Source organism: Nannobrachium achirus (assembly GCF_963921795.1).
Source record: "Nannobrachium achirus genome assembly, chromosome: 15".
NCBI classification, from domain to species: domain Eukaryota; kingdom Metazoa; phylum Chordata; class Actinopteri; order Myctophiformes; family Myctophidae; genus Nannobrachium; species Nannobrachium achirus.
This window is the reverse complement of record NC_137822.1, coordinates 8970457-8979278: the sequence shown is the minus strand read 5'-3', so window position 1 is coordinate 8979278 and position 8822 is coordinate 8970457.

Genomic DNA, 8822 nt, shown 5'->3' with positions numbered 1-8822 from the left:
ATCTTTATCCAAGACACTTTACAGATATGCGTCACATTCTCCCATTCACACACTCATTCATACACTGATGGCAGAGGAAACCATGCAAGGCACCAGCCTGCTCATCGGGAGCAACTAGGGGTTCAGAGTCTTGCTCAAGGACTCTTGAGCAACACTAACTCTCTGGGGGAGCCCGGGATCTGGGGGAGCAGAAACCTTGAATCTCCAAGTTTCAAGTTTGTTCGTTTTTTCACCAAGTAAAGCCCTACTTCATCATACAAGGCCGTCGCACAAAAGTAGTGAAAACAGCCGATCTACAAGTAGATCTGCTATTTGCACTAGTTTAGTTCATTTTTAAAATGATAAACACAAAACCAACGGTCTTGGACATACAAGGTTTCTACCCGACATCCACGATAAGTCTGCTTGCCCTGATAGGGAAGCACACTAATAAGCCGGGCAAGTACTATAGTCTGGTTGCCCTGTTAGGGAAACAACTCTAAAAATAAATATACTGGGTCTAATAACGGCGGAGCATCTACATGGATCTCTTTCATCATGATCTCTTCAATCATGGTGGTGATGTCATATTGATGATGTCACTATTACCCAAATATGGAGGGGCAGCACCCTGCGCAAATCGGTGTTGTCAAACATGCACGGCAACCGGTTGTGTTGTGAGTGAGGTCAGCTCAGCATGCCCTTACAAGATTTTTAAATATTTTTGAATTCCACTTCATTCCACAGCGACCAGAGGATTGATTGTAGAGAAGGAGAAGTCTGAAGGTGAAGGATAAATAAATTGTCAATTACCGAATAGAACCTAAAACTTTGTCCCTATCACAGTCCATGTATAGATTCAGATTTGATGATAAACCCCCACTCCAGGAAGGAGTGTGGTCTAAACCTTGTCAGAATAAGGTCCACTGTTCTGATTGTACATACTTCAGATCTCAATCCCGCCATGACGACCTCTACTGCCGAATGCCCATAAATGGACAGATCCCCTCGGAATCCTTCCAGCAAATCACCAGAACCAGCCAGGAACAAGGAGACACTGAGGAACCAAAATCTTACAGTCATCAAAAGTCTACCAAGACTTTAACTCAACCAGGCGAAGTGAAGACACATCAGCTGACTTATACAGGGAGGGGAACTCACATCTGTAAACAGTGTGACAAAAGTTTCAGTAAGTTTAGTGGCCTGAAGACACGCCAGCATCTTCACACAGGAGAAAAACCTTTTCACTGTAATGAGTCTGACAAGAGTTTCAGTCAGTCAGGTCACCTAAAGACACACCACCAGCGTATTCACACAGGAGAAAAACCTTTTCACTGTAAAGAGTGTGACAAGAGTTTCTGCCGTTTAAGTGACTTTAAGATCCACCAGCGTATCCACACAGGAGAAAAACCTTTCTATTGTAAACAGTGTGACAAGGCTTTTGGTCGGTTAGATCACCTGAAGATTCACCAGCGTATCCACACAGGAGAAAAACCTTTTCACTGTGAACAGTGTGACAAGAGTTTCAGTCAGTCAGGTGACTTGAAGGCGCACCAACGTGTCCATACAGGAGAAAAACCCTTTCACTGTAAAGAGTGTGACAAGAGTTTCAGTCAGTCATGTCACCTGAGGAGGCACCAGCGTATTCACACAGGAGAAAAACCTTTTCACTGTAAACAGTGTGACATGAGTTTCAGTCAGTCAGCTCACCTAAAGACACACCACCAGCGTATTCACACAGGAGAAAAATATTTTCACTGTAAAGAGTGTGACAAGAGTTTCTGTCGTTTAAGTGACTTTAAGATTCACCAGCGTATCCACACTTGGAGAAAAACCTTTTCACTGTAAACAGTGTGACAAGAGTTTCAGTCATTTAGGTGACCTAAAGAGACATCAGCGTACTGGGAAAAAAAAAACTTTTCACTGTAAACAGTGAAAACCACCATCTGCACGATGGAGGAAAAAACCCTGTGGAGTTAATTTCATTAAGTGTCCCGCAAAGCTTGGCCTGGTAAGCTTAGCCGCAAATCTGTTTGTCTGTCTGTGCTTACATCATCCAATGGGAAACCCCTTAAAATAACAGAGAGACGTCGTCAACTGGGTGATGACGTCACCATCATCACCATCAACAGCCAATGAGGGACCAGTCTGTGTTTATGCACATAGCCAATCACGGAGCCTTCCGAATCAGAGAGGGGAAAAGGGTGACACCATAATATCGAGAAATATACTGTGTAAAGGCCACAAGAGGGGCCGTCTATGCCCGTAGCCAATCAGATGGGCATAAACGGTCCGAAAAGCTTGGGCACTGGTGGATTGGAGGGTTTCACATGACATTTTGGCCAACCAGACAATAAATGGGCCAATTTCCATGATTGGTCAAGTTTCATGTGAAATCATAATATATATATATATATTTTTTTTTTTGAGCGGTGGTAAACCGCTCCTAAGAGTGGCTGTGCGTGTGTCTGTAGCCACTTTTCCTCAGCGTTTTGCCATAGCAATGTGTTTTCCTCAGCGTTTTGCCATAGCAATATGTGTGTGTGTGTGTGTGTGTGTGTGTGTGTGTGTGTGTGTGTGTGTAGCCATATTACATCATATTACATCACCAATTATCTGTAGCCACTATCTGTAGCCACTTCTCCTCAGCGCTTTGCCATAGCAATGTGTTTTCCTCAGCGTTTTGCCATAGCAATGTGCGTGTAGCCTGTATTACATCACCAATTACCAATTGAAGACGTTATGCAAGCACGACCACCGCTCACTTCACATTGGGTGTGATTTTTTTTATTATTAGTGTGGTTGCCCCACAAGGCAACACATTATAGTCCTAGGGAAACTTAATTTACTACCAGGGTAACATTTCCGCTGCCTTTGGAAATTGACAGACAGACAGACATCTGTCCGACAGGGATAGGGAATCAATGGGAGTGGGAATCAATAGGGAATCAATGGGAGTGGGAATCAGTAGGGAATCAATGGGAGTGGGAATCAATAGGGAATCAATGGGAGTGGGAATCAATAAGGAATCAATTGGTCGAGCTTCACATGACATTTAGCTTACTGCAGAGTATAGTCAGGTCAGCATCCATCAGCAACCACACTTGTAATTTCCAATTGCATCTTTCTATTTGCCAGACCCATGAAATGGGTAGGCCTACATAAGCAAATGTCGGTCTGTCCGGGTTTTCTATATAAAGGGTATATATGATGATGACATGATGATGACATGCCTACAAAAGGCATGATGTCATAAATGATGATGACAGACAGGGGGTCTGGCACAACCAGGTTGACCTGGTCTAGTTTTTTTATCCCATGATTTTTAACCCATTTTTGAAGCGGTGAAAGCCGCTTCCAAGGAGTGGCTTTGTCTGTCCCGTACAGTCTGTCCCATAGGCTTCCAAGGAGTCCCGTGTCCGTGTCATGTCCCATGTCCCGTATAGATCTAGAACACATAGAAAGTATAGAGCTAGAACACAAAATGTATAGATCTATAACACAGATTTCATAGCTCTAGAACAAATAGAATAAAAATTCACCGCTTCACTTCGAACCAAGGTTTGATTTTTCACACAGTGCCGAAAATCAGGTAAAAACAATATTATAGTTGGAGCATTTACGATACTTCTGTGACCGTGGAGAGCAAAGGTCCGTTTCTCAGTGGTTTTGTCATCTATGAAGGTTAAATAACAAATTGAGCCCCCGTGCCCCTCCCAAAAATGGCAGCAAAATGTGTGAGAGCCGCTGAAAGTTTGTGTCTCTCATTCACTTACTATACACTATACTATAAAGGAAAGAAATACCCCCCAAAAAATCTGATTTAAATAGCATGTGAGGTGAGAATCCATTGCAAGCATTTGTTTGGCATGAAAATATTCCTTGGCTTAAAAAACAGCCTCACAACACTATGGTTTAGTGATGAGTCATCATTTAGCCCAAGGAATGTTTTTCATGCAAAACAAATGGTTGCGGTGGATTTTCAGAATAATTAAAAAACCCTAGTTTGACCCCTCACATGCTACTTAAAGCAGATTTTCCTTTATAGTATAGTGTATAGTAAGTGAATGAGACACAAACTTTCAGCGGCTCTCACACATTTTGCTGCCATTTTTGCGAGGGGCATGGGGACTAAAATTTTCTATTTAACCTTCATAGATGACAAAAGTTCACAAAACCACTGAAAAACTGACCTTTGCTCTCCACGGTCAAGTATCGGAAATGCTCCAACTATTAACTAATGTTAATCTACATTTGAGCCCTCACTGATTTATACCCATTACAATTGGAACAGCCCTCAAGCCCTCACTGACTGCACGTGAACGCGCTTCTAAGTCAGTGAGGGAGCAGATTGGAATTGGGCCTATGTGTGCATGTGCATACATGCACTGTATAGGTCAGGAAGTATAGTTAAACCCTATAGACTTAAACGGGCAGCTCAGATGGTTCTGATGGGAACATGGGATGATATTGATGACATCAGGGATCTTCATATATATGAACCCCATGTATGGAGATAATCCCATCAAGTGGGGCACAATGGTAGGCACCCTATATATGGAGATAACTCTATTGTGTCACACAAGACTATCGTCATAGCGTTGCCAGTACTTATGGAGCTACCTGACACATCCAAACCTACAGTATACAGTAGGTCTGACCTCATAAACTCCATATTTGGACCAGGACGATCTTTAGCTCCATATATGGAGCCAGCAAAGACATACAGTGCCGACATCAGTTTAATGTAGAACTCCATATATGGACATAGCTAACTTTTCAGAGATGTCACGAGGACACAGCCAAGCACTATCTAATGGGTGGCCATTACCCCTTGAGTTTAGATGCAAGTGTAGCCCCCACAGTTAGTACCAGCCATGAAATAGCGACAAACAGCCCTGCTAATCGAGCTTAGCCCTATTAGCATGACTGGTTGTGCGTTGGACTGGCGAGTGGGTGTCCCGGGTTCAATCCCTGCTTCCGCGTATTACTACACAAGCAGTACACTACTCTTAGTTTACTCTTGAGTGACAGGAAGAGTGACAATAGTAATGAGGGACAAACACATTAATGAGGGATTCCGAGTGGATAGGATCTGGTGACAGGATCTGGTGGCTTCCATACTAAGAAGCGACCTACAGTCGCAATAATATTTCCCGACTTCTAACGTCATTTTGCAGGAGGCCTTTTGACATAATCGGCTGTGTATTGTATCTATTGTTAAAAATGAATAAAAATACAGTATATATTCACCAGGTCAAAAATGTTTTGGGGAAGTTATTACGTCCTAATTGGCCCAACGGCAGCCTGCACAAGACATTTGGCACTAGTGGTCGGTCCAGTGCTTTGTGACACTATATCCAGACTCACAAACTCACAGGCCCAGGCAAGACAGACAGCAAGCCAGCCAGAGTGACACGTTGTGCGCACACACACCACACGAGCAGGGACGTGCTGGCCATTGGGAAAAGCGGGACAACTCCCGAACGGCCGGTTCATTCCCAGCCTGTCCAGGCCGGCCATTAGGAAAAAAATAGAAAATAACATTTTGGGGGCTGGGCGGGGAACAAAGTAAATCGTCACTGTCGGACAGAAACCTTGTATCTCCAAGTTTCAAATGTATACATTTTTTCGCGAAGCAAAGCCCTGCTTCATCATACAAGGCCGTTGCACAAAAATAGTGAAAACAGCAGATCTACAAGCGTTGTGTGCTTGTATATCGGCTGTTTTCACTAGTTTAAATCATTTTTAAAATGATAAAAATACAGAACAAGCGGTTTTGGACATACAAGGTTTCCACCCGACAACGACAAAATATAACTCATGTACAATAAATAATTGGCCCACTGGCTTGTCACTTAACATGAATCTGAAATGGCAAAGTAGCAGCAGCGCTATAGAGTGAGATCTCTCTCTATAGCGCGCAATGAGGGCCTCTCCAACTCTTTTACCCCGGGCTGAATCAGGGTCCCAGCATGTCCCTGCACACGAGCGCACACACACACGCACACACAGAACCTCTTCTAGACGCCACGTCGTAAAAAAGCAAGTTGTGAATTGCCCTCACGGAGAGGTCAACAACAGGATCTCAACAGGAGACCCATCGTTCCAATGATGGTCCTCTGTCTGACCTGCTGGGTCCCATGGTTCTAACGACGGCCCTCTCTCTGACCTGCTGGGTCCCGTCGCTCTAATGACCGTCCTTCTGTCTGAAGCCGTCGTCAGTTCCGGTGAGGTAAACGTCTGCTGCTGTGAGAACATTCCTGACGGAATGGCTGTGACCAGTGGTGGAAAAAGTACTCACATTACTCACCTTAAAATTGGCAATACTGCAATGTAGGAAATACTCTGTTACGTACTTGTTACTAAAAACGTACTTGAGTAAAAGTACAAAAGTACAAAAGTATTGGTATCAAAATATACTTAAAGTGCCAAAAGTAGAAAGTACTCATTTTGCAGACTGTCCTGTTTCACAAGTTTTCAAATGTATTAAACTAGAAGTTTGTGGGTGCTCATTTCTAGATTTCGCGTTGTGGCTATAGGATTATATATTCCTCCAATACAAACAAACCCCTAAAGGTACAGGGTGGCTTGCTCTAGCCTAGCTGAGCTAGACATCCCAGCCATGTTAAAACAAGGTAGATACTGCAGTTAGTTAGCTAGCTGCATTAGTATCTAGGCTGGTTATACCAGGCTAGGCTTGCTCTGTGTTGGCTTGGTGTTTTATAATAACATATGGTATGATGTTAATGTAAGTACCGTACGTACTCAGTTACTTTCACAGCACACATGACCTCCTGCTAGGCTATCAGTCCCAGACAGAGGTCATGGGTCAATAAAGCAAGGCCATCACACCCAGACTCCTGGAGGTGTCCCCAGAGGTGCCGTTTCAACAGGACAGCCATGCAATCACTCGTCACTGCCTCTGTCTATTATCACTGCACTATTTTCTTTGCTTCTTTGGTACAGTAACGGAGGAACAGCTTGACAAAATACACCTTGACAAAATACACATTGACGGTGGGAATGTTTAAACCCCCACAGATTAGCATTTAAGATAACTATAAGTAGGCTATACAGTGGAGATGGCAATCAATATTTTGTTCTTAAAGGGGCACTCCACCACTTTTCAACCTATGTTCATATAATTGGTCCTCACTCAAAAATAGCTTTTTCTTTTCTTTTTTTCTCAGAGGAGGGCTGTGGGTAGGTCAGAAACCCATCGTCTTGTGACATCATCGATTGCCAATCCAGCTTATAGAAACTGCAGGCTTTCTATTCATGAAAAGTTACAATTTTAAAGTGGAAGCCATTGTTCTCGTGATAATAAAAATCTAAATATTTTTTTCAAAAATATTGATTTTCTTTTTTTTTGTGGAAAATGATGATGTCACAAGACGATGGATTCTGAACTTCCCACAGCTCTCCTAGGAGACTTGGACTAAGTAGAATTTTTTTTTAATATTTTATCATGAACATTAGTGAGGACCTATTATATGAAGACAGGTTGAAAAGTGGTGAACTACTCCTTTAAGCTCCTTTTTTTTGTACATTTATTTATGGAAAATATTAGATTGAAAACACTGTAAGAAAAAACAAGAATTGTCTTTAATTGAAGAAAGGTTGTGATTTCTTTAAAATCTTTTGAAATTATATGTATTTTAAAATGTGGTAAACAGAAAAAACAAGATCTTGTGAGTGTAACCCATAAACATTGGTCTGCTACCCAAACATGGAGCTTGGGAACAGTGAAGTAGGGCATATACTTACAAATAAATTCAAAAACACAAAAGGTTAGGATATGGAGATGGAGATGGGAGGTTTATGCGACGACAGCGACAACATGTTTCCTGTGCAGGCACGTGGACACATAGACATCAAAGGGGGCTTGAGCCCCTGCCCAATATTTTCACCAAAAGGCTCTTTTAGAAATTTCAGACCCTGCCTCTCTAATATTCTCTGCACGTCCCTGTTCCTGTGTACAGATGGTATAGTACACAATTGGATCCCAGGTTTATAAACTAAATCAAATTTGTGGTGTTCGCGCTGGTCGTGGAACACATGTCACCACTTAATAACGCTCCACGTCAGATGATGGGGAAGCTATACTATCGTGGTGTCTCTACTTTGCATGTCCTCCTCCCTGGCTCAGCAAATCTATAGCAATTCACCTTGGAAATGAGGAAAGATGGACTAATACAAACTGGTCTAATAGCGTTTAACAGTACAGAGCCATTGCCATACTGCCGGCAGGTTCGAGGTAGTCGAGGACTTCGAAGACCTTCAGGCTTTCTACAGGGGCCAGTTTCCAGTTGGAGCCACCTGTATAGGTGTTCTTTCATCTTTAATCATGTCTTCTCTAGGGATGGGACGATAAGCCATGTTATCGTTTATCGTGATAAAAAAACACTCATGATAATCGTATCGTAGAGATTTAATTTATCGTGATATCGTCCTCCGTCATGCACTGGGATCGATTCACCTTTTATTTGCCGAGCTGCATATCCGGTACCACTTAAACCCTCTATAATTGGAAAAAGGTTCTTATAATATACGTACTTGATACAGTCTTTTTTTCACTCTCTTTCAAATGTGTTTGCCAAAAAATAGTTGATCTACAAGCTCACAACGCGTCACGTTGTGACGCGTTGTGAGCTTGTAGATCAGCTATTTTTTGGCAAATGTTCCACGCCAGGATGGATTTTGATTATCGTGATAACATCGTAAATCGCGATTTATTTTGTCACAATAATCGTGATATGAAATTGTCATATCGTCCCATCTCTAGTCTTCTCCTATTGTCTCATCGATGGAAACCCCTCGGTCCGAGACATGGATCCTAC